This window comes from Coffea arabica, chromosome 11e, assembly GCF_036785885.1.
Source record: "Coffea arabica cultivar ET-39 chromosome 11e, Coffea Arabica ET-39 HiFi, whole genome shotgun sequence".
In the NCBI taxonomy this organism is placed as follows: domain Eukaryota; kingdom Viridiplantae; phylum Streptophyta; class Magnoliopsida; order Gentianales; family Rubiaceae; genus Coffea; species Coffea arabica.
In genome coordinates this window covers 34,680,502-34,702,757 of record NC_092331.1, presented here as the reverse complement: position 1 = coordinate 34,702,757, position 22,256 = coordinate 34,680,502, and the positions used below count along the sequence as shown (strand labels likewise).

Sequence of the window (22,256 nt, the reverse complement as noted above, 5' to 3'; positions counted from 1 at the left end):
TATTCTTTTAAACTACCCCGTCCTGCGAAGCAGTGTGGCTTTTCTAGACCGAAATTCATTTTAAGCGTCAATTCAAGCATTTTCCTATTATCCTTTTATTTATTTGCTTTCATATTTTTTTTTTGTTATTGATTTGCCCCCTGTTTTTTTCCATCATCCCGCAACTCCAAATTATCATGAAATAAATCCTCACGCTTGCGCTGATACATTTGCGCCGACAAATTTGAGCGACGATCCGGGCTTTGATCGAGCCGTACCGTTCCTGATTTGTCTCGCGCCTTCAGATCCTCCTTCACGCTTCGACAAGAAGCAAAATATTAAGCAATCGTTCCGACGGAGCTAAATTACTACAGGATAAAGAACGAATAGGAAATTTGGATTTCGAAACAAAAAAGAGAGGGGTGCAACACGAGGACTTCCCAGGGGGTCACCAATCCAAGTACTACTCTCGCCCAAACACGCTTAATTTCGAAGTTCTGATGGGATCCGGTGCATTAGTGCTGGTATGATCGCACCCGCCATATTCCTTTCGCTTTATTCTTTTAAACTACCCCGTCCTGCGAAGCAGTGTGGCTTTTCTAGATCGAAATTCATTTTAAGCGTCAATTCAAGCATTTTCCTATTATCCTTTTATTTATTTGCTTTCATATTTTTTTTTGATATTGATTTGCCCCCTGTTTTTTTTCATCATCCCGCAACTCTAAATTATCATGAAATCAATCCTTCACGCTTGCGCTGATACATTTGCGCCGACAAATTTGAGTGACGATCCGGGCTTTGATCGAGCCGTACCGTTCCTGATTTGTCTCGCGCCTTCAGATCCTCCTTCACGCTTCGACAAGAAGCAAAATATTAAGCAATCGTTCCGACGGAGCTAAATTACTACAGGATAAAGAACGAATAGGAAATTTGGATTTCGAAACAAAAAAGAGAGGGGTGCAACACGAGGACTTCCCAGGGGGTCACCAATCCAAGTACTACTCTCGCCCAAACACGCTTAATTTCGAAGTTCTGATGGGATCCGGTGCATTAGTGCTGGTATGATCGCACCCGCCATATTCCTTTCGCTTTATTCTTTTAAACTACCCCGTCCTGCGAAGCAGTGTGGCTTTTCTAGACCGAAATTCATTTTAAGCGTCAATTCAAGCATTTTCCTATTATCCTTTTATTTATTTGCTTTCATATTTTTTTTTTGTTATTGATTTGCCCCCTGTTTTTTTCCATCATCCCGCAACTCTAAATTATCATGAAATCAATCCTTCACGCTTGCGCTGATACATTTGCGCCGACAAATTTGAGCGACGATCCGGGCTTTGATCGAGCCGTACCGTTCCTGATTTGTCTCGCGCCTTCAGATCCTCCTTCACGCTTCGACAAGAAGCAAAATATTAAGCAATCGTTCCGACGGAGCTAAATTACTACAGGATAAAGAACGAATAGGAAATTTGGATTTCGAAACAAAAAAGAGAGGGGTGCAACACGAGGACTTCCCAGGGGGTCACCAATCCAAGTACTACTCTCGCCCAAACACGCTTAATTTCGAAGTTCTGATGGGATCCGGTGCATTAGTGCTGGTATGATCGCACCCGCCATATTCCTTTCGCTTTATTCTTTTAAACTACCCCGTCCAGCGAAACAGTGTGGCTTTTCTAGACCGGGATTCATTTTAAGCGTCAATTCAAGCATTTTCCTATTATCCTTTTATTTATTTGCTTTCATATTTTTTTTGTATTGATTTGCCCCCTGTTTTTTTTCATCATCCCGCAACTCTAAATTATCATGAAATCAATCCTTCACGCTTGCGCTGATACATTTGCGCCGACAAATTTGAGTGACGATCCGGGCTTTGATCGAGCCTTACCGTTCCTGATTTGTCTCGCGCCTTCAGATCCTCCTTCACGCTTCGACAAGAAGCAAAATATTAAGCAATCGTTCCGACGGAGCTAAATTACTACAGGATAAAGAACGAATAGGAAATTTGGATTTCGAAACAAAAAAGAGAGGGGTGCAACACGAGGACTTCCCAGGGGGTCACCAATCCAAGTACTACTCTCGCCCAAACACGCTTAATTTCGAAGTTCTGATGGGATCCGGTGCATTAGTGCTGGTATGATCGTACCCGCCATATTCCTTTCGCTTTATTCTTTTAAACTACCCCGTCCTGCGAAGCAGTGTGGCTTTTCTAGACCGAAATTCATTTTAAGCGTCAATTCAAGCATTTTCCTATTATCCTTTTATTTATTTGCTTTCATATTTTTTTTTTGTTATTGATTTGCCCCCTGTTTTTTTCCATCATCCCGCAACTCTAAATTATCATGAAATCAATCCTCACGCTTGCGCTGATACATTTGCGCCGACAAATTTGAGCGACGATCCGGGCTTTGATCGAGCCGTACCGTTCCTGATTTGTCTCGCGCCTTCAGATCCTCCTTCACGCTTCGACAAGAAGCAAAATATTAAGCAATCGTTCCGACGGAGCTAAATTACTACAGGATAAAGAACGAATAGGAAATTTGGATTTCGAAACAAAAAAGAGAGGGGTGCAACACGAGGACTTCCCAGGGGGTCACCAATCCAAGTACTACTCTCGCCCAAACACGCTTAATTTCGAAGTTCTGATGGGATCCGGTGCATTAGTGCTGGTATGATCGCACCCGCCATATTCCTTTCGCTTTATTCTTTTAAACTACCCCGTCCTGCGAAGCAGTGTGGCTTTTCTAGATCGAAATTCATTTTAAGCGTCAATTCAAGCATTTTCCTATTATCCTTTTATTTATTTGCTTTCATATTTTTTTTTGATATTGATTTGCCCCCTGTTTTTTTTCATCATCCCGCAACTCTAAATTATCATGAAATCAATCCTTCACGCTTGCGCTGATACATTTGCGCCGACAAATTTGAGTGACGATCCGGGCTTTGATCGAGCCGTACCGTTCCTGATTTGTCTCGCGCCTTCAGATCCTCCTTCACGCTTCGACAAGAAGCAAAATATTAAGCAATCGTTCCGACGGAGCTAAATTACTACAGGATAAAGAACGAATAGGAAATTTGGATTTCGAAACAAAAAAGAGAGGGGTGCAACACGAGGACTTCCCAGGGGGTCACCAATCCAAGTACTACTCTCGCCCAAACACGCTTAATTTCGAAGTTCTGATGGGATCCGGTGCATTAGTGCTGGTATGATCGCACCCGCCATATTCCTTTCGCTTTATTCTTTTAAACTACCCCGTCCTGCGAAGCAGTGTGGCTTTTCTAGACCGAAATTCATTTTAAGCGTCAATTCAAGCATTTTCCTATTATCCTTTTATTTATTTGCTTTCATATTTTTTTTTTGTTATTGATTTGCCCCCTGTTTTTTTCCATCATCCCGCAACTCTAAATTATCATGAAATCAATCCTTCACGCTTGCGCTGATACATTTGCGCCGACAAATTTGAGCGACGATCCGGGCTTTGATCGAGCCGTACCGTTCCTGATTTGTCTCGCGCCTTCAGATCCTCCTTCACGCTTCGACAAGAAGCAAAATATTAAGCAATCGTTCCGACGGAGCTAAATTACTACAGGATAAAGAACGAATAGGAAATTTGGATTTCGAAACAAAAAAGAGAGGGGTGCAACACGAGGACTTCCCAGGGGGTCACCAATCCAAGTACTACTCTCGCCCAAACACGCTTAATTTCGAAGTTCTGATGGGATCCGGTGCATTAGTGCTGGTATGATCGCACCCGCCATATTCCTTTCGCTTTATTCTTTTAAACTACCCCGTCCTGCGAAGCAGTGTAGCTTTTCTAGACCGAAATTCATTTTAAGCGTCAATTCAAGCATTTTCCTATTATCCTTTTATTTATTTGCTTTCATATTTTTTTTTGTTATTGATTTGCCCCCTATTTTTTTCCATCATCCCGCAACTCTAAATTATCATGAAATCAATCCTTCACGCTTGCGCTGATACATTTGCACCGACAAATTTGAGCGACGATCCGGGCTTTGATCGAGCCGTACCGTTCCTGATTTGTCTCGCGCCTTCAGATCCTCCTTCACGCTTCGACAAGAAGCAAAATATTAAGCAATCGTTCCGACGGAGCTAAATTACTACAGGATAAAGAACGAATAGGAAATTTGGATTTCGAAACAAAAAAGAGAGGGGTGCAACACGAGAACTTCCCAGGGGGTCACCAATCCAAGTACTACTCTCGCCCAAACACGCTTAATTTCGAAGTTCTGATGGGATCCGGTGCATTAGTGCTGGTATGATCGCACCCGCCATATTCCTTTCACTTTATTCTTTTAAACTACCCCGTCCTGCGAAGCAGTGTGGCTTTTCTAGATCGAAATTCATTTTAAGCGTCAATTCAAGCATTTTCCTATTATCCTTTTATTTATTTGCTTTCATATTTTTTTTTTGTTATTGATTTGCCCCCTATTTTTTTCCATCATCCCGCAACTCTAAATTATCATGAAATCAATCCTTCACGCTTGCGCTGATACATTTGCGCCGACAAATTTGAGCGACGATCCGGGCTTTGATCGAGCCGTACCGTTCCTGATTTGTCTCGCGCCTTCAGATCCTCCTTCACGCTTCGACAAGAAGCAAAATATTAAGCAATCGTTCCGACGGAGCTAAATTACTACAGGATAAAGAACGAATAGGAAATTTGGATTTCGAAACAAAAAAGAGAGGGGTGCAACACGAGGACTTCCCAGGGGGTCACCCATCCTAATACTGCTTACGCCCAAGCACGCTTAACTTCGGAGTTCTGATGGGATACGGTGCATTAGTGCTGGTATGATCGCACCCATAACGTTCCTTTCGCTTTATTCTTTTAAACTACCCCGTCCAGCGAAGCAGTGTGGGTTTTCTAGACCGGAATTCATTTTAAGCGTCAATTGAAGCATTTTCCTCTTATCCTTTTATTTATTTACTTTATATTTTTTTGTTATTGATTTGCACCCTATTTTTTTCCATCATCCCGCAACTCTAAATTATCATGAAATCAATCCTTCACGCTTGCGGTGATACATTTGCGCCGACAAATTTGAGCGACGATCCGGGCTTTGATCGAGCCGTACCGTTCCTGATTTGTCTCGCGCCTTCAGATCCTCCTTCACGCTTCGACAAGAAGCAAAATATTAAGCAATCGTTCCGACGGAGCTAAATTACTACAGGATAAAGAACGAATAGAAAATTTGAATTTCGAAACAAAAAAGAGAGGGGTGCAACAAGAGGAATTCCTAGGGGGTCACCCATCCTAGTACTACTCTCGCCCAAGCATGCTGAACTTCGGAGTTCTGATGGGATCCGGTGCATTAGTGCTGGTATGATCGTACCCGCCATGTTCCTTTCGCTTTATTCTTTTAAACTACCCCGTCCAGCGAATCAGTGTGGCTTTTCTAGACCGGAATTCATTTTAAGCGTCAATTGAAGCATTTTCCTCTTATTCTTTTATTTATTTACTTTATATTTTTTTTTGTTATTGATTTGCACCCTGTTTTTTTCCATCATCCCGCAACTCTAAATTATCATGAAATCAATCCTTCACGCTTGCGGTGATACATTTGCGCCGACAAATTTGAGCGACGATCCGGGCTTTGATCGAGCCGTACCGTTCCTGATTTGTCTCGCGCCTTCAGATCCTCCTTCACGCTTCGACAAGAAGCAAAATATTAAGCAATCGTTCCGACTGAGCTAAATTACTACAGGATAAAGAACGAATAGGAAATTTGGATTTCGAAACAAAAAAGAGAGGGGTGCAACACGAGGACTTCCCAGGGGGTCACCAATCCAAGTACTACTCTCGCCCAAACACGCTTAATTTCGAAGTTCTGATGGGATCCGGTGCATTAGTGCTGGTATGATCGCACCCGCCATATTCCTTTCGCTTTATTCTTTTAAACTACCCCGTCCTGCGAAGCAGTGTGGCTTTTCTAGACCGAAATTCATTTTAAGCGTCAATTCAAGCATTTTCCTATTATCCTTTTATTTATTTGCTTTCTTATTTTTTTTTGTTATTGATTTGCCCCCTATTTTTTTTCATCATCCCGCAACTCTAAATTATCATGAAATCAATCATTCACGCTTGCGCTGATACATTTGCGCCGACAAATTTGAGCGACGATCCGGGCTTTGATCGAGCCGTACCGTTCCTGATTTGTCTCGCGCCTTCAGATCCGCCTTCATGCTTCGAGAAGAAGCAAAATATAAAGATATCGTTCCGAAGGACCTAAATTACTACAGGATAAAGAACGAATAGAAAATTTGAATTTCGAAAGAAAAAAGAGAGGGGTGCAACAAGAGGAATTCCCAGGGGGTCACCCATCCTAGTACTACTCTCGCCCAAGCATGCTTAACTTCGAAGTTCTGATGGGATCCGGTGCATTAGTGCTGGTATGATCGCACCCGCCATGTTCGTTTCGCATTATTCTTTTAAACTACCCCGTCCTGCGAAGCAGTTTGGCTTTTCTAGACCGAAATTCATTTTAAGCGTCAATTCAAGCATTTTCCTATTATCCTTTTATTTATTTGCTTTCATATTTTTTTTTGTTATTGATTTGCCCCCTGTTTTTTTCCATCATCCCGCAACTCTAAATTATCATGAAATCAATCCTTCACGCTTGCGCTGATACATTTGCGCCGACAAATTTGAGTGACGATCCGGGCTTTGATCGAGCCGTACCGTTCCTGATTTGTCTCGCGCCTTCAGATCCTCCTTCACGCTTCGACAAGAAGCAAAATATTAAGCAATCGTTCCGACGGAGCTAAATTACTACAGGATAAAGAACGAATAGGAAATTTGGATTTCGAAACAAAAAAGAGAGGGGTGCAACACGAGGACTTCCCAGGGGGTCACCAATCCAAGTACTACTCTCGCCCAAACACGCTTAATTTCGAAGTTCTGATGGGATCCGGTGCATTAGTGCTGGTATGATCGCACCCGCCATATTCCTTTCGCTTTATTCTTTTAAACTACCCCGTCCTGCGAAGCAGTGTGGCTTTTCTAGACCGAAATTCATTTTAAGCGTCAATTCAAGCATTTTCCTATTATCCTTTTATTTATTTGCTTTCATATTTTTTTTTTGTTATTGATTTGCCCCCTGTTTTTTTCCATCATCCCGCAACTCTAAATTATCATGAAATCAATCCTTCACGCTTGCGCTGATACATTTGCGCCGACAAATTTGAGCGACGATCCGGGCTTTGATCGAGCCGTACCGTTCCTGATTTGTCTCGCGCCTTCAGATCCTCCTTCACGCTTCGACAAGAAGCAAAATATTAAGCAATCGTTCCGACGGAGCTAAATTACTACAGGATAAAGAACGAATAGGAAATTTGGATTTCGAAACAAAAAAGAGAGGGGTGCAACACGAGGACTTCCCAGGGGGTCACCAATCCAAGTACTACTCTCGCCCAAACACGCTTAATTTCGAAGTTCTGATGGGATCCGGTGCATTAGTGCTGGTATGATCGCACCCGCCATATTCCTTTCGCTTTATTCTTTTAAACTACCCCGTCCTGCGAAGCAGTGTAGCTTTTCTAGACCGAAATTCATTTTAAGCGTCAATTCAAGCATTTTCCTATTATCCTTTTATTTATTTGCTTTCATATTTTTTTTTGTTATTGATTTGCCCCCTATTTTTTTCCATCATCCCGCAACTCTAAATTATCATGAAATCAATCCTTCACGCTTGCGCTGATACATTTGCACCGACAAATTTGAGCGACGATCCGGGCTTTGATCGAGCCGTACCGTTCCTGATTTGTCTCGCGCCTTCAGATCCTCCTTCACGCTTCGACAAGAAGCAAAATATTAAGCAATCGTTCCGACGGAGCTAAATTACTACAGGATAAAGAACGAATAGGAAATTTGGATTTCGAAACAAAAAAGAGAGGGGTGCAACACGAGAACTTCCCAGGGGGTCACCAATCCAAGTACTACTCTCGCCCAAACACGCTTAATTTCGAAGTTCTGATGGGATCCGGTGCATTAGTGCTGGTATGATCGCACCCGCCATATTCCTTTCACTTTATTCTTTTAAACTACCCCGTCCTGCGAAGCAGTGTGGCTTTTCTAGATCGAAATTCATTTTAAGCGTCAATTCAAGCATTTTCCTATTATCCTTTTATTTATTTGCTTTCATATTTTTTTTTTGTTATTGATTTGCCCCCTATTTTTTTCCATCATCCCGCAACTCTAAATTATCATGAAATCAATCCTTCACGCTTGCGCTGATACATTTGCGCCGACAAATTTGAGCGACGATCCGGGCTTTGATCGAGCCGTACCGTTCCTGATTTGTCTCGCGCCTTCAGATCCTCCTTCACGCTTCGACAAGAAGCAAAATATTAAGCAATCGTTCCGACGGAGCTAAATTACTACAGGATAAAGAACGAATAGGAAATTTGGATTTCGAAACAAAAAAGAGAGGGGTGCAACACGAGGACTTCCCAGGGGGTCACCCATCCTAATACTGCTTACGCCCAAGCACGCTTAACTTCGGAGTTCTGATGGGATACGGTGCATTAGTGCTGGTATGATCGCACCCATAACGTTCCTTTCGCTTTATTCTTTTAAACTACCCCGTCCAGCGAAGCAGTGTGGGTTTTCTAGACCGGAATTCATTTTAAGCGTCAATTGAAGCATTTTCCTCTTATCCTTTTATTTATTTACTTTATATTTTTTTGTTATTGATTTGCACCCTATTTTTTTCCATCATCCCGCAACTCTAAATTATCATGAAATCAATCCTTCACGCTTGCGGTGATACATTTGCGCCGACAAATTTGAGCGACGATCCGGGCTTTGATCGAGCCGTACCGTTCCTGATTTGTCTCGCGCCTTCAGATCCTCCTTCACGCTTCGACAAGAAGCAAAATATTAAGCAATCGTTCCGACGGAGCTAAATTACTACAGGATAAAGAACGAATAGAAAATTTGAATTTCGAAACAAAAAAGAGAGGGGTGCAACAAGAGGAATTCCTAGGGGGTCACCCATCCTAGTACTACTCTCGCCCAAGCATGCTGAACTTCGGAGTTCTGATGGGATCCGGTGCATTAGTGCTGGTATGATCGTACCCGCCATGTTCCTTTCGCTTTATTCTTTTAAACTACCCCGTCCAGCGAATCAGTGTGGCTTTTCTAGACCGGAATTCATTTTAAGCGTCAATTGAAGCATTTTCCTCTTATTCTTTTATTTATTTACTTTATATTTTTTTTTGTTATTGATTTGCACCCTGTTTTTTTCCATCATCCCGCAACTCTAAATTATCATGAAATCAATCCTTCACGCTTGCGGTGATACATTTGCGCCGACAAATTTGAGCGACGATCCGGGCTTTGATCGAGCCGTACCGTTCCTGATTTGTCTCGCGCCTTCAGATCCTCCTTCACGCTTCGACAAGAAGCAAAATATTAAGCAATCGTTCCGACTGAGCTAAATTACTACAGGATAAAGAACGAATAGGAAATTTGGATTTCGAAACAAAAAAGAGAGGGGTGCAACACGAGGACTTCCCAGGGGGTCACCAATCCAAGTACTACTCTCGCCCAAACACGCTTAATTTCGAAGTTCTGATGGGATCCGGTGCATTAGTGCTGGTATGATCGCACCCGCCATATTCCTTTCGCTTTATTCTTTTAAACTACCCCGTCCTGCGAAGCAGTGTGGCTTTTCTAGACCGAAATTCATTTTAAGCGTCAATTCAAGCATTTTCCTATTATCCTTTTATTTATTTGCTTTCTTATTTTTTTTTGTTATTGATTTGCCCCCTATTTTTTTTCATCATCCCGCAACTCTAAATTATCATGAAATCAATCATTCACGCTTGCGCTGATACATTTGCGCCGACAAATTTGAGCGACGATCCGGGCTTTGATCGAGCCGTACCGTTCCTGATTTGTCTCGCGCCTTCAGATCCGCCTTCATGCTTCGAGAAGAAGCAAAATATAAAGATATCGTTCCGAAGGACCTAAATTACTACAGGATAAAGAACGAATAGAAAATTTGAATTTCGAAAGAAAAAAGAGAGGGGTGCAACAAGAGGAATTCCCAGGGGGTCACCCATCCTAGTACTACTCTCGCCCAAGCATGCTTAACTTCGAAGTTCTGATGGGATCCGGTGCATTAGTGCTGGTATGATCGCACCCGCCATGTTCGTTTCGCATTATTCTTTTAAACTACCCCGTCCTGCGAAGCAGTTTGGCTTTTCTAGACCGAAATTCATTTTAAGCGTCAATTCAAGCATTTTCCTATTATCCTTTTATTTATTTGCTTTCATATTTTTTTTTGTTATTGATTTGCCCCCTGTTTTTTTCCATCATCCCGCAACTCTAAATTATCATGAAATCAATCCTTCACGCTTGCGCTGATACATTTGCGCCGACAAATTTGAGCGACGATCCGGGCTTTGATCGAGCCGTACCGTTCCTGATTTGTCTCGCGCCTTCAGATCCGCCTTCATGCTTCGAGAAGAAGCAAAATATAAAGCAATCATTCCGAAGGACCTAAATTACTACAGGATAAAGAACGAATAGAAAATTTGAATTTCGAAACAAAAAAAAAGGGGTGCAACAAGAGGAATTCCCAGGGGGTAACCCATCCTAGTACTACTCTCGCCCAAGCATGCTTAACTTCGGAGTTCTGATGGGATCCGGTGCATTAGTGCTGGTATGATCGCACCCGCCATGTTCCTTTCGCTTTATTCTTTTAAACTACCCCGTCCTGCGAAGCAGTGTGGCTTTTCTAGACCGAAATTCATTTTAAGCGTCAATTCAAGCATTTTTCTCTTATCCTTTTATTTATTTGCTTTCATATTTTTTTTTTGTTATTGATTTGCACCCTATTTTTTACCCTCATCGCGCAACAATAAATTGTCATGAAATCAATCCATCACGCTAGCGCTGATACATTTGCGCCGACAAATTTGAGCGATGATCCGGGCTTTGATCGAGTCGTACCGTTCCTGAATTCTCTCGCGCCTTCAGATCCGCCTTCATGCTTCGAGAAGAAACAAAATATAAAGCAATCGTTCCGAAGGACCTAAATTACTACAGGATAAAGAACGAATAGAAAATTTGAATTTCGAAACAAAAAAGAGAGGGGTGCAACAAGAGGAATTCCCAGGGGGTCACCCATCCTAATACTGCTCACGCCCAAGCACGCTTAAATTCGGAGTTCTGATGGGATACGGTGCATTAGTGCTGGTATGATCGCACCCACAACGTTCCTTTCGCTTTATTCTTTTAAACTATCCCGTCCAGCGAAGCAGTGTGGCTTTTCTAGACCGGAATTCATTTTAAGCGTCAATTGAAGCATTTTCCTCTTATCCTTTTATTTATTTACTTTATATTTTTTTGTTATTGATTTTCACCCTGTTTTTTTCCATCATCCCGCAACTCTAAATTATCATGAAATCAATCCTTCACGCTTGCGCTGATACATTTGCGCCGACAAATTTGAGCGACGATCCGGGCTTTGATCGAGCCGTACCGTTCCTGATTTGTCTCGCGCCTTCAGATCCTCCTTCACGCTTCGACAAGAAGCAAAATATTAAGCAATCGTTCCGACGGAGCTAAATTACTACAGGATAAAGAACGAATAGGAAATTTGGATTTCGAAACAAAAAAGAGAGGGGTGCAACACGAGGACTTCCCAGGGGGTCACCAATCCAAGTACTACTCTCGCCCAAACACCCTTAATTTCGAAGTTCTGATGGGATCCGGTGCATTAGTGCTGGTATGATCGCACCCGCCATATTCCTTTCGCTTTATTCTTTTAAATTACCCCGTCCTGCGAAGCAGTGTAGCTTTTATAGACCGAAATTCATTTTAAGCGTCAATTCAAGCATTTTCCTATTATCCTTTTATTTATTTGCTTTCATATTTTTTTTTGTTATTGATTTGCCCCCTGTTTTTTTCCATCATCCTGCAACTCTAAATTATCATGAAATCAATCCTTCACGCTTGCGCTGATACATTTGCGCCGACAAATTTGAGCGACGATCCGGGCTTTGATCGAGCCGTACCGTTCCTGATTTGTCTCGCGCCTTCAGATCCTCCTTCACGCTTCGACAAGAAGCAAAATATTAAGCAATCGTTCCGACGGAGCTAAATTACTACCGGATAAAGAACGAATAGGAAATTTGGATTTCGAAACAAAAAAGAGAGGGGTGCAACACGAGGACTTCCCAGGGGGTCACCAATCCAAGTACTACTCTCGCCCAAACACGCTTAATTTCGAAGTTCTGATGGGATCCGGTGCATTAGTGCTGGTATGATCGCACCCGCCATATTCCTTTCGCTTTATTCTTTTAAACTACCCCGTCCAGCGAAGCAGTGTGGCTTTTCTAGACCGGGATTCATTTTAAGCGTCAATTCAAGCATTTTCCTATTATCCTTTTATTTATTTGCTTTCATATTTTTTTTTGATATTGATTTGCCCCCTGTTTTTTTTCATCATCCCGCAACTCTAAATTATCATGAAATCAATCCTTCACGCTTGCGCTGATACATTTGCGCCGACAAATTTGAGTGACGATCCGGGTTTTGATCGAGCCTTACCGTTCCTGATTTGTCTCGCGCCTTCAGATCCTCCTTCACGCTTCGACAAGAAGCAAAATATTAAGCAATCGTTCCGACGGAGCTAAATTACTACAGGATAAAGAACGAATAGGAAATTTGGATTTCGAAACAAAAAAGAGAGGGGTGCAACACGAGGACTTCCCAGGGGGTCACCAATCCAAGTACTACTCTCGCCCAAACACGCTTAATTTCGAAGTTCTGATGGGATCCGGTGCATTAGTGCTGGTATGATCGCACCCGCCATATTCCTTTCGCTTTATTCTTTTAAACTACCCCGTCCTGCGAAGCAGTGTGGCTTTTCTAGACCTAAATTCATTTTAAGCGTCAATTCAAGCATTTTCCTATTATCCTTTTATTTATTTGCTTTCATATTTTTTTTTTGTTATTGATTTGCCCCCTGTTTTTTTCCATCATCCCGCAACTCCAAATTATCATGAAATCAATCCTCACGCTTGCGCTGATACATTTGCGCCGACAAATTTGAGCGACGATCCGGGCTTTGATCGAGCCGTACCGTTCCTGATTTGTCTCGTGCCTTCAGATCCTCCTTCACGCTTCGACAAGAAGCAAAATATTAAGCAATCGTTCCGACGGAGCTAAATTACTACAGGATAAAGAACGAATAGGAAATTTGGATTTCGAAACAAAAAAGAGAGGGGTGCAACACGAGGACTTCCCAGGGGGTCACCAATCCAAGTACTACTCTCGCCCAAACACGCTTAATTTCGAAGTTCTGATGGGATCCGGTGCATTAGTGCTGGTATGATCGCACCCGCCATATTCCTTTCGCTTTATTCTTTTAAACTACCCCGTCCTGCGAAGCAGTGTGGCTTTTCTAGATCGAAATTCATTTTAAGCGTCAATTCAAGCATTTTCCTATTATCCTTTTATTTATTTGCTTTCATATTTTTTTTTGATATTGATTTGCCCCCTGTTTTTTTTCATCATCCCGCAACTCTAAATTATCATGAAATCAATCCTTCACGCTTGCGCTGATACATTTGCGCCGACAAATTTGAGTGACGATCCGGGCTTTGATCGAGCCGTACCGTTCCTGATTTGTCTCGCGCCTTCAGATCCTCCTTCACGCTTCGACAAGAAGCAAAATATTAAGCAATCGTTCCGACGGAGCTAAATTACTACAGGATAAAGAACGAATAGGAAATTTGGATTTCGAAACAAAAAAGAGAGGGGTGCAACACGAGGACTTCCCAGGGGGTCACCAATCCAAGTACTACTCTCGCCCAAACACGCTTAATTTCGAAGTTCTGATGGGATCCGGTGCATTAGTGCTGGTATGATCGCACCCGCCATATTCCTTTCGCTTTATTCTTTTAAACTACCCCGTCCTGCGAAGCAGTGTGGCTTTTCTAGACCGAAATTCATTTTAAGCGTCAATTCAAGCATTTTCCTATTATCCTTTTATTTATTTGCTTTCTTATTTTTTTTTGTTATTGATTTGCCCCCTATTTTTTTTCATCATCCCGCAACTCTAAATTATCATGAAATCAATCATTCACGCTTGCGCTGATACATTTGCGCCGACAAATTTGAGCGACGATCCGGGCTTTGATCGAGCCGTACCGTTCCTGATTTGTCTCGCGCCTTCAGATCCGCCTTCATGCTTCGAGAAGAAGCAAAATATAAAGATATCGTTCCGAAGGACCTAAATTACTACAGGATAAAGAACGAATAGAAAATTTGAATTTCGAAAGAAAAAAGAGAGGGGTGCAACAAGAGGAATTCCCAGGGGGTCACCCATCCTAGTACTACTCTCGCCCAAGCATGCTTAACTTCGAAGTTCTGATGGGATCCGGTGCATTAGTGCTGGTATGATCGCACCCGCCATGTTCCTTTCGCATTATTCTTTTAAACTACCCCGTCCTGCGAAGCAGTTTGGCTTTTCTAGACCGAAATTCATTTTAAGCGTCAATTCAAGCATTTTCCTATTATCCTTTTATTTATTTGCTTTCATATTTTTTTTTGTTATTGATTTGCCCCCTGTTTTTTTCCATCATCCCGCAACTCTAAATTATCATGAAATCAATCCTTCACGCTTGCGCTGATACATTTGCGCCGACAAATTTGAGCGACGATCCGGGCTTTGATCGAGCCGTACCGTTCCTGATTTGTCTCGCGCCTTCAGATCCGCCTTCATGCTTCGAGAAGAAGCAAAATATAAAGCAATCATTCCGAAGGACCTAAATTACTACAGGATAAAGAACGAATAGAAAATTTGAATTTCGAAACAAAAAAAAAGGGGTGCAACAAGAGGAATTCCCAGGGGGTAACCCATCCTAGTACTACTCTCGCCCAAGCATGCTTAACTTCGGAGTTCTGATGGGATCCGGTGCATTAGTGCTGGTATGATCGCACCCGCCATGTTCCTTTCGCTTTATTCTTTTAAACTACCCCGTCCTGCGAAGCAGTGTGGCTTTTCTAGACCGAAATTCATTTTAAGCGTCAATTCAAGCATTTTTCTCTTATCCTTTTATTTATTTGCTTTCATATTTTTTTTTTGTTATTGATTTGCACCCTATTTTTTACCCTCATCGCGCAACAATAAATTGTCATGAAATCAATCCATCACGCTAGCGCTGATACATTTGCGCCGACAAATTTGAGCGATGATCCGGGCTTTGATCGAGTCGTACCGTTCCTGAATTCTCTCGCGCCTTCAGATCCGCCTTCATGCTTCGAGAAGAAGCAAAATATAAAGCAATCGTTCCGAAGGACCTAAATTACTACAGGATAAAGAACGAATAGAAAATTTGAATTTCGAAACAAAAAAGAGAGGGGTGCAACAAGAGGAATTCCCAGGGGGTCACCCATCCTAATACTGCTCACGCCCAAGCACGCTTAAATTCGGAGTTCTGATGGGATACGGTGCATTAGTGCTGGTATGATCGCACCCACAACGTTCCTTTCGCTTTATTCTTTTAAACTATCCCGTCCAGCGAAGCAGTGTGGCTTTTCTAGACCGGAATTCATTTTAAGCGTCAATTGAAGCATTTTCCTCTTATCCTTTTATTTATTTACTTTATATTTTTTTGTTATTGATTTTCACCCTGTTTTTTTCCATCATCCCGCAACTCTAAATTATCATGAAATCAATCCTTCACGCTTGCGCTGATACATTTGCGCCGACAAATTTGAGCGACGATCCGGGCTTTGATCGAGCCGTACCGTTCCTGATTTGTCTCGCGCCTTCAGATCCTCCTTCACGCTTCGACAAGAAGCAAAATATTAAGCAATCGTTCCGACGGAGCTAAATTACTACAGGATAAAGAACGAATAGGAAATTTGGATTTCGAAACAAAAAAGAGAGGGGTGCAACACGAGGACTTCCCAGGGGGTCACCAATCCAAGTACTACTCTCGCCCAAACACCCTTAATTTCGAAGTTCTGATGGGATCCGGTGCATTAGTGCTGGTATGATCGCACCCGCCATATTCCTTTCGCTTTATTCTTTTAAATTACCCCGTCCTGCGAAGCAGTGTAGCTTTTATAGACCGAAATTCATTTTAAGCGTCAATTCAAGCATTTTCCTATTATCCTTTTATTTATTTGCTTTCATATTTTTTTTTGTTATTGATTTGCCCCCTGTTTTTTTCCATCATCCTGCAACTCTAAATTATCATGAAATCAATCCTTCACGCTTGCGCTGATACATTTGCGCCGACAAATTTGAGCGACGATCCGGGCTTTGATCGAGCCGTACCGTTCCTGATTTGTCTCGCGCCTTCAGATCCTCCTTCACGCTTCGACAAGAAGCAAAATATTAAGCAATCGTTCCGACGGAGCTAAATTACTACAGGATAAAGAACGAATAGGAAATTTGGATTTCGAAACAAAAAAGAGAGGGGTGCAACACGAGGACTTCCCAGGGGGTCACCAATCCAAGTACTACTCTCGCCCAAACACGCTTAATTTCGAAGTTCTGATGGGATCCGGTGCATTAGTGCTGGTATGATCGCACCCGCCATATTCCTTTCGCTTTATTCTTTTAAACTACCCCATCCAGCGAAGCAGTGTGGCTTTTCTAGACCGGGATTCATTTTAAGCGTCAATTCAAGCATTTTCCTATTATCCTTTTATTTATTTGCTTTCATATTTTTTTTTGATATTGATTTGCCCCCTGTTTTTTTTCATCATCCCGCAACTCTAAATTATCATGAAATCAATCCTTCACGCTTGCGCTGATACATTTGCGCCGACAAATTTGAGCGACGATCCGGGCTTTGATCGAGCCTTACCGTTCCTGATTTGTCTCGCGCCTTCAGATCCTCCTTCACGCTTCGACAAGAAGCAAAATATTAAGCAATCGTTCCGACGGAGCTAAATTACTACAGGATAAAGAACGAATAGGAAATTTGGATTTCGAAACAAAAAAGAGAGGGGTGCAACACGAGGACTTCCCAGGGGGTCACCAATCCAAGTACTACTCTCGCCCAAACACGCTTAATTTCGAAGTTCTGATGGGATCCGGTGCATTAGTGCTGGTATGATCGCACCCGCCATATTCCTTTCGCTTTATTCTTTTAAACTACCCCGTCCTGCGAAGCAGTGTGGCTTTTCTAGACCTAAATTCATTTTAAGCGTCAATTCAAGCATTTTCCTATTATCCTTTTATTTATTTGCTTTCATATTTTTTTTTTTGTTATTGATTTGCCCCCTGTTTTTTTCCATCATCCCGCAACTCCAAATTATCATGAAATCAATCCTCACGCTTGCGCTGATACATTTGCGCCGACAAATTTGAGCGACGATCCGGGCTTTGATCGAGCCGTACCGTTCCTGATTTGTCTCGCGCCTTCAGATCCTCCTTCACGCTTCGACAAGAAGCAAAATATTAAGCAATCGTTCCGACGGAGCTAAATTACTACAGGATAAAGAACGAATAGGAAATTTGGATTTCGAAACAAAAAAGAGAGGGGTGCAACACGAGGACTTCCCAGGGGGTCACCAATCCAAGTACTACTCTCGCCCAAACACGCTTAATTTCGAAGTTCTGATGGGATCCGGTGCATTAGTGCTGGTATGATCGCACCCGCCATATTCCTTTCGCTTTATTCTTTTAAACTACCCCGTCCAGCGAAGCAGTGTGGCTTTTCTAGACCGGGATTCATTTTAAGCGTCAATTCAAGCATTTTCCTATTATCCTTTTATTTATTTGCTTTCATATTTTTTTTTTGTTATTGATTTGCCCCCTGTTTTTTTCCATCATCCCGCAACTCTAAATTATCATGAAATCAATCCTTCACGCTTGCGCTGATACATTTGCGCCGACAAATTTGAGCGACGATCCGGGCTTTGATCGAGCCGTACCGTTCCTGATTTGTCTCGCGCCTTCAGATCCTCCTTCACGCTTCGACAAGAAGCAAAATATTAAGCAATCGTTCCGACGGAGCTAAATTACTACAGGATAAAGAACGAATAGGAAATTTGGATTTCGAAACAAAAAAGAGAGGGGTGCAACACGAGGACTTCCCAGGGGGTCACCAATCCAAGTACTACTCTCGCCCAAAGACGCTTAATTTCGAAGTTCTGATGGGATCCGGTGCATTAGTGCTGGTATGATCGCACCCGCCATATTCCTTTCGCTTTATTCTTTTAAACTACCCCGTCCTGCGAAGCAGTGTGGCTTTTCTAGATCGAAATTCATTTTAAGCGTCAATTCAAGCATTTTCCTATTATCCTTTTATTTATTTGCTTTCATATTTTTTTTTGATATTGATTTGCCCCCTGTTTTTTTTCATCATCCTGCAACTCTAAATTATCATGAAATCAATCCTTCACGCTTGCGCTGATACATTTGCGCCGACAAATTTGAGTGACGATCCGGGCTTTCGAGCCGTACCGTTCCTGATTTGTCTCGCGCCTTCAGATCCTCCTTCACGCTTCGACAAGAAGCAAAATATTAAGCAATCGTTCCGACGGAGCTAAATTACTACAGGATAAAGAACGAATAGGAAATTGGGATTTCGAAACAAAAAAGAGAGGGGTGCAACACGAGGACTTCCCAGGGGGTCACCAATCCAAGTACTACTCTCGCCCAAACACGCTTAATTTCGAAGTTCTGATGGGATCCGGTGCATTAGTGCTGGTATGATCGCACCCGCCATATTCCTTTCGCTTTATTCTTTTAAACTACCCCGTCCTGCGAAGCAGTGTGGCTTTTCTAGACCGGGATTCATTTTAAGCGTCAATTCAAGCATTTTCCTATTATCCTTTTATTTATTTGCTTTCATATTTTTTTTTTGTTATTGATTTGCCCCCTGTTTTTTTCCATCATCCCGCAACTCTAAATTATCATGAAATCAATCCTTCACGCTTGCGCTGATACATTTGCGCCGACAAATTTGAGCGACGATCCGGGCTTTGATCGAGCCGTACCGTTCCTGATTTGTCTCGCGCCTTCAGATCCGCCTTCATGCTTCGAGAAGAAGCAAAATATAAAGCAATCGTTCCGACGGAGCTAAATTACTACAGGATAAAGAACGAATAGGAAATTTGGATTTCGAAACAAAAAAGAGAGGGGTGCAACACGAGGACTTCCCAGGGGGTCACCAATCCAAGTACTACTCTCGCCCAAACACGCTTAATTTCGAAGTTCTGATGGGATCCGGTGCATTAGTGCTGGTATGATCGCACCCGCCATATTCCTTTCGCTTTATTCTTTTAAACTACCCCGTCCTGCGAAGCAGTGTGGCTTTTCTAGACCGAAATTCATTTTAAGCGTCAATTCAAGCTTTTTCCTATTATCCTTTTATTTATTTGCTTTCATATTTTTTTTTATTATTGATTTGCCCCCTGTTTTTTTCCATCATCCCGCAACTCTAAATTATCATGAAATCAATCCTTCACGCTTGCGCTGATACATTTGCGCCGACAAATTTGAGCGACGATCCGGGCTTTGATCGAGCCGTACCGTTCCTGATTTGTCTCGCGCCTTCAGATCCTCCTTCACGCTTCGACAAGAAGCAAAATATTAAGCAATCGTTCCGACGGAGCTAAATTACTACAGGATAAAGAACGAATAGGAAATTTGGATTTCGAAACAAAAAAGAGAGGGGTGCAACACGAGGACTTCCCAGGGGGTCACCAATCGAAGTGATACTCTCGCCCAAACACGCTTAATTTCGAAGTTATGATGGGATCCGGTGCATTAGTGCTGGTATGATCGCACCCACAACATTCCTTTCGCTTTATTCTTTTAAACTACCCCGTCCTGCGAAGCAGTGTGGCTTTTCTAGACCGAAATTCATTTTAAGCGTCAATTCAAGCATTTTCCTATTATCCTTTTATTTATTTGCTTTCATATTTTTTTTTTGTTATTCATTTGCCCCCTGTTTTTTTCCATCATCCCGCAACTCTAAATTATCATGAAATCAATCCTCACGCTTGCGCTGATACATTTGCGCCGACAAATTTGAGCGACGATCCGGGCTTTGATCGAGCCGTACCGTTCCTGATTTGTCTCGCGCCTTCAGATCCTCCTTCACGCTTCGACAAGAAGCAAAATATTAAGCAATCGTTCCGACGGAGCTAAATTACTACAGGATAAAGAACGAATAGGAAATTTGGATTTCGAAACAAAAAAGAGAGGGGTGCAACACGAGGACTTCCCAGGGGGTCACCAATCCAAGTACTACTCTCGCCCAAACACGCTTAATTTCGAAGTTCTGATGGGATCCGGTGCATTAGTGCTGGTATGATCGCACCCGCCATATTCCTTTCGCTTTATTCTTTTAAACTACCCCGTCCAGCGAAGCAGTGTGGCTTTTCTAGACCGGGATTCATTTTAAGCGTCAATTCAAGCATTTTCCTATTATCCTTTTATTTATTTGCTTTCATATTTTTTTTTTGTTATTGATTTGCCCCCTGTTTTTTTCCAGCATCCCGCAACTCTAAATTATCATGAAATCAATCCTTCACGCTTGCGCTGATACATTTGCGCCGACAAATTTGAGCGACGATCCGGGCTTTGATCGAGCCGTACCGTTCCTGATTTGTCTCGCGCCTTCAGATCCTCCTTCACGCTTCGACAAGAAGCAAAATATTAAGCAATCGTTTCGACGGAGCTAAATTACTACAGGATAAAGAACGAATAGGAAATTTGGATTTCGAAACAAAAAAGAGAGGGGTGCAACACGAGGACTTCCCAGGGGGTCACCAATCCAAGTATTACTCTCGCCCAAACACGCTTAATTTCGAAGTTCTGATGGGATCCGGTGCATTAGTGCTGGTATGATCGCACCCGCCATATTCCTTTCGCTTTATTCTTTTAAACTACCCCGTCCTGCGAAGCAGTTTGGCTTTTCTAGACCGAAATTCATTTTAAGCGTCAATTCAAGCATTTTCCTATTATCCTTTTATTTATTTGCTTTCATATTTTTTTTTGTCATTGATTTGCCCCCTGTTTTTTTCCATCATCCCGCAACTCTAAATTATCATGGAATCAATCCTTCACGCTTGCGCTGATACATTTGCGCCGACAAATTTGAGCGACGATCCGGGCTTTGATCGAGCCGTACCGTTCCTGATTTGTCTCGCGCCTTCAGATCCGCCTTCATGCTTCGAGAAGAAGCAAAATATAAAGCAATCATTCCGAAGGACCTAAATTACTACAGGATAAAGAACGAATAGAAAATTTGAATTTCGAAAGAAAAAAGAGAGGGGTGCAACAAGAGGAATTCCTAGGGGGTCACCCATCCTAGTACAACTCTCGCCCAAGCATGCTGAACTTCGGAGTTCTGATGTGATCCGGTGCATTAGTGCTGGTACGATCGTACCCGCCATGTTCCTTTCGCTTTATTCTTTTAAACTACCCCGTCCTGCGAAGCAGTGTGGCTTTTCTAGACCGAAATTCATTTTAAGCGTCAATTCAAGCATTTTTTTCTTATCCTTTTGTTTATTTGCTTTCATATTTTTTTTTGTTATTGATTTGCACCCTGTTTTTTTCCCTCATCGCGCAACAATAAATTGTCATCAAATCAATCCATCACGCTAGCGCTGATACATTTGCGCCGACAAATTTGAGCGATGATCCGGGCTTTGATCGAGCCGTACCGTTCCTGATTTCTCTCGCGCCTTCAGATCCGCCTTCATGCTTCGAGAAGAAGCAAAATATAAAGCAATCGTTCCGAAGGACCTAAATTACTACAGGATAAAGAACGAATAAAAAATTTGAATTTCGAAACAAAAAAAAGAGGGGTGCAACAAGAGGAATTCCCAGGGGGTCACCCATCCTAATACTGCTCACGCCCAAGCACGCTTAACTTCGGAGTTCTGATGGGATACGGTGCATTAGTGCTGGTATGATCGCACCCACAACGTTCCTTTCGCTTTATTCTTTTAAACTACCCCGTCCAGCGAAGCAGTGTGGCTTTTCTAGACCGGAATTCATTTTAAGCGTCAATTGAAGCATTTTCCTCTTATTCTTTTATTTATTTACTTTATATTTTTTTTTGTTATTGATTTGCACCCTGTTTTTTTCCATCATCCCGCAACTCTAAATTATCATGAAATCAATCCTTCACGCTTGCGGTGATACATTTGCGCCGACAAATTTGAGCGACGATCCGGGCTATGATCGAGCCGTACCGTTCCTGATTTGTCTCGCGCCTTCAGATCCTCTTTCACGCTTCGACAAGAAGCAAAATATTAAGCAATCGTTCC

General features: G+C 42.3%; 39 non-coding genes and 2 pseudogenes across 39 annotated transcripts; all 41 read right to left on the bottom strand.

Annotated features, from left to right (window-relative positions):
- Positions 1 to 398: 398 nt before the first annotated feature.
- LOC140023169 (5S ribosomal RNA) lies at positions 399 to 517 on the bottom strand. Its single transcript, XR_011827141.1, has one exon. It is a non-coding gene; the product is annotated as a 5S ribosomal RNA (ribosomal RNA).
- A 416-nt stretch (positions 518 to 933) lies between these two features.
- Positions 934 to 1,052, bottom strand: LOC140023168 (5S ribosomal RNA). Its single transcript, XR_011827140.1, has one exon. It is a non-coding gene; the product is annotated as a 5S ribosomal RNA (ribosomal RNA).
- Positions 1,053 to 1,469: 417 nt separating this feature from the next.
- LOC140023167 (5S ribosomal RNA) lies at positions 1,470 to 1,588 on the bottom strand. The gene has a single exon (XR_011827139.1). It is a non-coding gene; the product is annotated as a 5S ribosomal RNA (ribosomal RNA).
- Positions 1,589 to 2,002: 414 nt separating this feature from the next.
- On the bottom strand, positions 2,003 to 2,121 carry LOC140024439 (5S ribosomal RNA). The gene has a single exon (XR_011828412.1). It is a non-coding gene; the product is annotated as a 5S ribosomal RNA (ribosomal RNA).
- A 416-nt stretch (positions 2,122 to 2,537) lies between these two features.
- On the bottom strand, positions 2,538 to 2,656 carry LOC140023166 (5S ribosomal RNA). The gene has a single exon (XR_011827138.1). It is a non-coding gene; the product is annotated as a 5S ribosomal RNA (ribosomal RNA).
- A 416-nt stretch (positions 2,657 to 3,072) lies between these two features.
- Positions 3,073 to 3,191, bottom strand: LOC140023165 (5S ribosomal RNA). The gene has a single exon (XR_011827137.1). It is a non-coding gene; the product is annotated as a 5S ribosomal RNA (ribosomal RNA).
- Positions 3,192 to 3,608: 417 nt separating this feature from the next.
- Positions 3,609 to 3,727, bottom strand: LOC140023164 (5S ribosomal RNA). Its single transcript, XR_011827136.1, has one exon. It is a non-coding gene; the product is annotated as a 5S ribosomal RNA (ribosomal RNA).
- A 416-nt stretch (positions 3,728 to 4,143) lies between these two features.
- On the bottom strand, positions 4,144 to 4,262 carry LOC140021989 (5S ribosomal RNA). Its single transcript, XR_011825971.1, has one exon. It is a non-coding gene; the product is annotated as a 5S ribosomal RNA (ribosomal RNA).
- Positions 4,263 to 4,679: 417 nt separating this feature from the next.
- On the bottom strand, positions 4,680 to 4,798 carry LOC140021852 (5S ribosomal RNA). Its single transcript, XR_011825834.1, has one exon. It is a non-coding gene; the product is annotated as a 5S ribosomal RNA (ribosomal RNA).
- Positions 4,799 to 5,211: 413 nt separating this feature from the next.
- On the bottom strand, positions 5,212 to 5,330 carry LOC140024432 (5S ribosomal RNA). The gene has a single exon (XR_011828405.1). It is a non-coding gene; the product is annotated as a 5S ribosomal RNA (ribosomal RNA).
- A 415-nt stretch (positions 5,331 to 5,745) lies between these two features.
- On the bottom strand, positions 5,746 to 5,864 carry LOC140023163 (5S ribosomal RNA). The gene has a single exon (XR_011827135.1). It is a non-coding gene; the product is annotated as a 5S ribosomal RNA (ribosomal RNA).
- Positions 5,865 to 6,280: 416 nt separating this feature from the next.
- On the bottom strand, positions 6,281 to 6,399 carry LOC140032342 (5S ribosomal RNA). Its single transcript, XR_011836268.1, has one exon. It is a non-coding gene; the product is annotated as a 5S ribosomal RNA (ribosomal RNA).
- A 416-nt stretch (positions 6,400 to 6,815) lies between these two features.
- Positions 6,816 to 6,934, bottom strand: LOC140023162 (5S ribosomal RNA). Its single transcript, XR_011827134.1, has one exon. It is a non-coding gene; the product is annotated as a 5S ribosomal RNA (ribosomal RNA).
- A 417-nt stretch (positions 6,935 to 7,351) lies between these two features.
- Positions 7,352 to 7,470, bottom strand: LOC140023161 (5S ribosomal RNA). The gene has a single exon (XR_011827133.1). It is a non-coding gene; the product is annotated as a 5S ribosomal RNA (ribosomal RNA).
- A 416-nt stretch (positions 7,471 to 7,886) lies between these two features.
- On the bottom strand, positions 7,887 to 8,005 carry LOC140021988 (5S ribosomal RNA). The gene has a single exon (XR_011825970.1). It is a non-coding gene; the product is annotated as a 5S ribosomal RNA (ribosomal RNA).
- A 417-nt stretch (positions 8,006 to 8,422) lies between these two features.
- On the bottom strand, positions 8,423 to 8,541 carry LOC140021851 (5S ribosomal RNA). Its single transcript, XR_011825833.1, has one exon. It is a non-coding gene; the product is annotated as a 5S ribosomal RNA (ribosomal RNA).
- A 413-nt stretch (positions 8,542 to 8,954) lies between these two features.
- LOC140024431 (5S ribosomal RNA) lies at positions 8,955 to 9,073 on the bottom strand. The gene has a single exon (XR_011828404.1). It is a non-coding gene; the product is annotated as a 5S ribosomal RNA (ribosomal RNA).
- Positions 9,074 to 9,488: 415 nt separating this feature from the next.
- Positions 9,489 to 9,607, bottom strand: LOC140023160 (5S ribosomal RNA). The gene has a single exon (XR_011827132.1). It is a non-coding gene; the product is annotated as a 5S ribosomal RNA (ribosomal RNA).
- A 416-nt stretch (positions 9,608 to 10,023) lies between these two features.
- Positions 10,024 to 10,142, bottom strand: LOC140032341 (5S ribosomal RNA). The gene has a single exon (XR_011836267.1). It is a non-coding gene; the product is annotated as a 5S ribosomal RNA (ribosomal RNA).
- Positions 10,143 to 10,557: 415 nt separating this feature from the next.
- On the bottom strand, positions 10,558 to 10,676 carry LOC140032233 (5S ribosomal RNA). Its single transcript, XR_011836158.1, has one exon. It is a non-coding gene; the product is annotated as a 5S ribosomal RNA (ribosomal RNA).
- A 417-nt stretch (positions 10,677 to 11,093) lies between these two features.
- Positions 11,094 to 11,212, bottom strand: LOC140024709 (5S ribosomal RNA). The gene has a single exon (XR_011828685.1). It is a non-coding gene; the product is annotated as a 5S ribosomal RNA (ribosomal RNA).
- Positions 11,213 to 11,625: 413 nt separating this feature from the next.
- LOC140023350 (5S ribosomal RNA) lies at positions 11,626 to 11,744 on the bottom strand. Its single transcript, XR_011827319.1, has one exon. It is a non-coding gene; the product is annotated as a 5S ribosomal RNA (ribosomal RNA).
- A 416-nt stretch (positions 11,745 to 12,160) lies between these two features.
- LOC140023158 (5S ribosomal RNA) lies at positions 12,161 to 12,279 on the bottom strand. Its single transcript, XR_011827130.1, has one exon. It is a non-coding gene; the product is annotated as a 5S ribosomal RNA (ribosomal RNA).
- A 416-nt stretch (positions 12,280 to 12,695) lies between these two features.
- LOC140023157 (5S ribosomal RNA) lies at positions 12,696 to 12,814 on the bottom strand. The gene has a single exon (XR_011827129.1). It is a non-coding gene; the product is annotated as a 5S ribosomal RNA (ribosomal RNA).
- Positions 12,815 to 13,230: 416 nt separating this feature from the next.
- On the bottom strand, positions 13,231 to 13,349 carry LOC140023156 (5S ribosomal RNA). Its single transcript, XR_011827128.1, has one exon. It is a non-coding gene; the product is annotated as a 5S ribosomal RNA (ribosomal RNA).
- A 416-nt stretch (positions 13,350 to 13,765) lies between these two features.
- Positions 13,766 to 13,884, bottom strand: LOC140023155 (5S ribosomal RNA). The gene has a single exon (XR_011827127.1). It is a non-coding gene; the product is annotated as a 5S ribosomal RNA (ribosomal RNA).
- Positions 13,885 to 14,300: 416 nt separating this feature from the next.
- On the bottom strand, positions 14,301 to 14,419 carry LOC140032340 (5S ribosomal RNA). Its single transcript, XR_011836266.1, has one exon. It is a non-coding gene; the product is annotated as a 5S ribosomal RNA (ribosomal RNA).
- Positions 14,420 to 14,834: 415 nt separating this feature from the next.
- Positions 14,835 to 14,953, bottom strand: LOC140032232 (5S ribosomal RNA). The gene has a single exon (XR_011836157.1). It is a non-coding gene; the product is annotated as a 5S ribosomal RNA (ribosomal RNA).
- A 417-nt stretch (positions 14,954 to 15,370) lies between these two features.
- Positions 15,371 to 15,489, bottom strand: LOC140024708 (5S ribosomal RNA). Its single transcript, XR_011828684.1, has one exon. It is a non-coding gene; the product is annotated as a 5S ribosomal RNA (ribosomal RNA).
- A 413-nt stretch (positions 15,490 to 15,902) lies between these two features.
- LOC140023349 (5S ribosomal RNA) lies at positions 15,903 to 16,021 on the bottom strand. The gene has a single exon (XR_011827318.1). It is a non-coding gene; the product is annotated as a 5S ribosomal RNA (ribosomal RNA).
- Positions 16,022 to 16,437: 416 nt separating this feature from the next.
- LOC140023154 (5S ribosomal RNA) lies at positions 16,438 to 16,556 on the bottom strand. The gene has a single exon (XR_011827126.1). It is a non-coding gene; the product is annotated as a 5S ribosomal RNA (ribosomal RNA).
- Positions 16,557 to 16,972: 416 nt separating this feature from the next.
- LOC140023153 (5S ribosomal RNA) lies at positions 16,973 to 17,091 on the bottom strand. The gene has a single exon (XR_011827125.1). It is a non-coding gene; the product is annotated as a 5S ribosomal RNA (ribosomal RNA).
- A 417-nt stretch (positions 17,092 to 17,508) lies between these two features.
- LOC140023152 (5S ribosomal RNA) lies at positions 17,509 to 17,627 on the bottom strand. Its single transcript, XR_011827124.1, has one exon. It is a non-coding gene; the product is annotated as a 5S ribosomal RNA (ribosomal RNA).
- A 417-nt stretch (positions 17,628 to 18,044) lies between these two features.
- On the bottom strand, positions 18,045 to 18,163 carry LOC140024387 (5S ribosomal RNA). The gene has a single exon (XR_011828360.1). It is a non-coding gene; the product is annotated as a 5S ribosomal RNA (ribosomal RNA).
- Positions 18,164 to 18,576: 413 nt separating this feature from the next.
- LOC140023151 (5S ribosomal RNA) lies at positions 18,577 to 18,695 on the bottom strand. Its single transcript, XR_011827123.1, has one exon. It is a non-coding gene; the product is annotated as a 5S ribosomal RNA (ribosomal RNA).
- Positions 18,696 to 19,112: 417 nt separating this feature from the next.
- Positions 19,113 to 19,231, bottom strand: LOC140023150 (5S ribosomal RNA). The gene has a single exon (XR_011827122.1). It is a non-coding gene; the product is annotated as a 5S ribosomal RNA (ribosomal RNA).
- Positions 19,232 to 19,647: 416 nt separating this feature from the next.
- LOC140025148 (5S ribosomal RNA) lies at positions 19,648 to 19,766 on the bottom strand (annotated as a pseudogene).
- A 416-nt stretch (positions 19,767 to 20,182) lies between these two features.
- Positions 20,183 to 20,301, bottom strand: LOC140023149 (5S ribosomal RNA). Its single transcript, XR_011827121.1, has one exon. It is a non-coding gene; the product is annotated as a 5S ribosomal RNA (ribosomal RNA).
- A 417-nt stretch (positions 20,302 to 20,718) lies between these two features.
- On the bottom strand, positions 20,719 to 20,837 carry LOC140024275 (5S ribosomal RNA). Its single transcript, XR_011828248.1, has one exon. It is a non-coding gene; the product is annotated as a 5S ribosomal RNA (ribosomal RNA).
- Positions 20,838 to 21,253: 416 nt separating this feature from the next.
- LOC140025136 (5S ribosomal RNA) lies at positions 21,254 to 21,372 on the bottom strand (annotated as a pseudogene).
- Positions 21,373 to 21,788: 416 nt separating this feature from the next.
- LOC140023573 (5S ribosomal RNA) lies at positions 21,789 to 21,907 on the bottom strand. The gene has a single exon (XR_011827542.1). It is a non-coding gene; the product is annotated as a 5S ribosomal RNA (ribosomal RNA).
- Between the last annotated feature and the right edge of the window lie 349 nt (positions 21,908 to 22,256).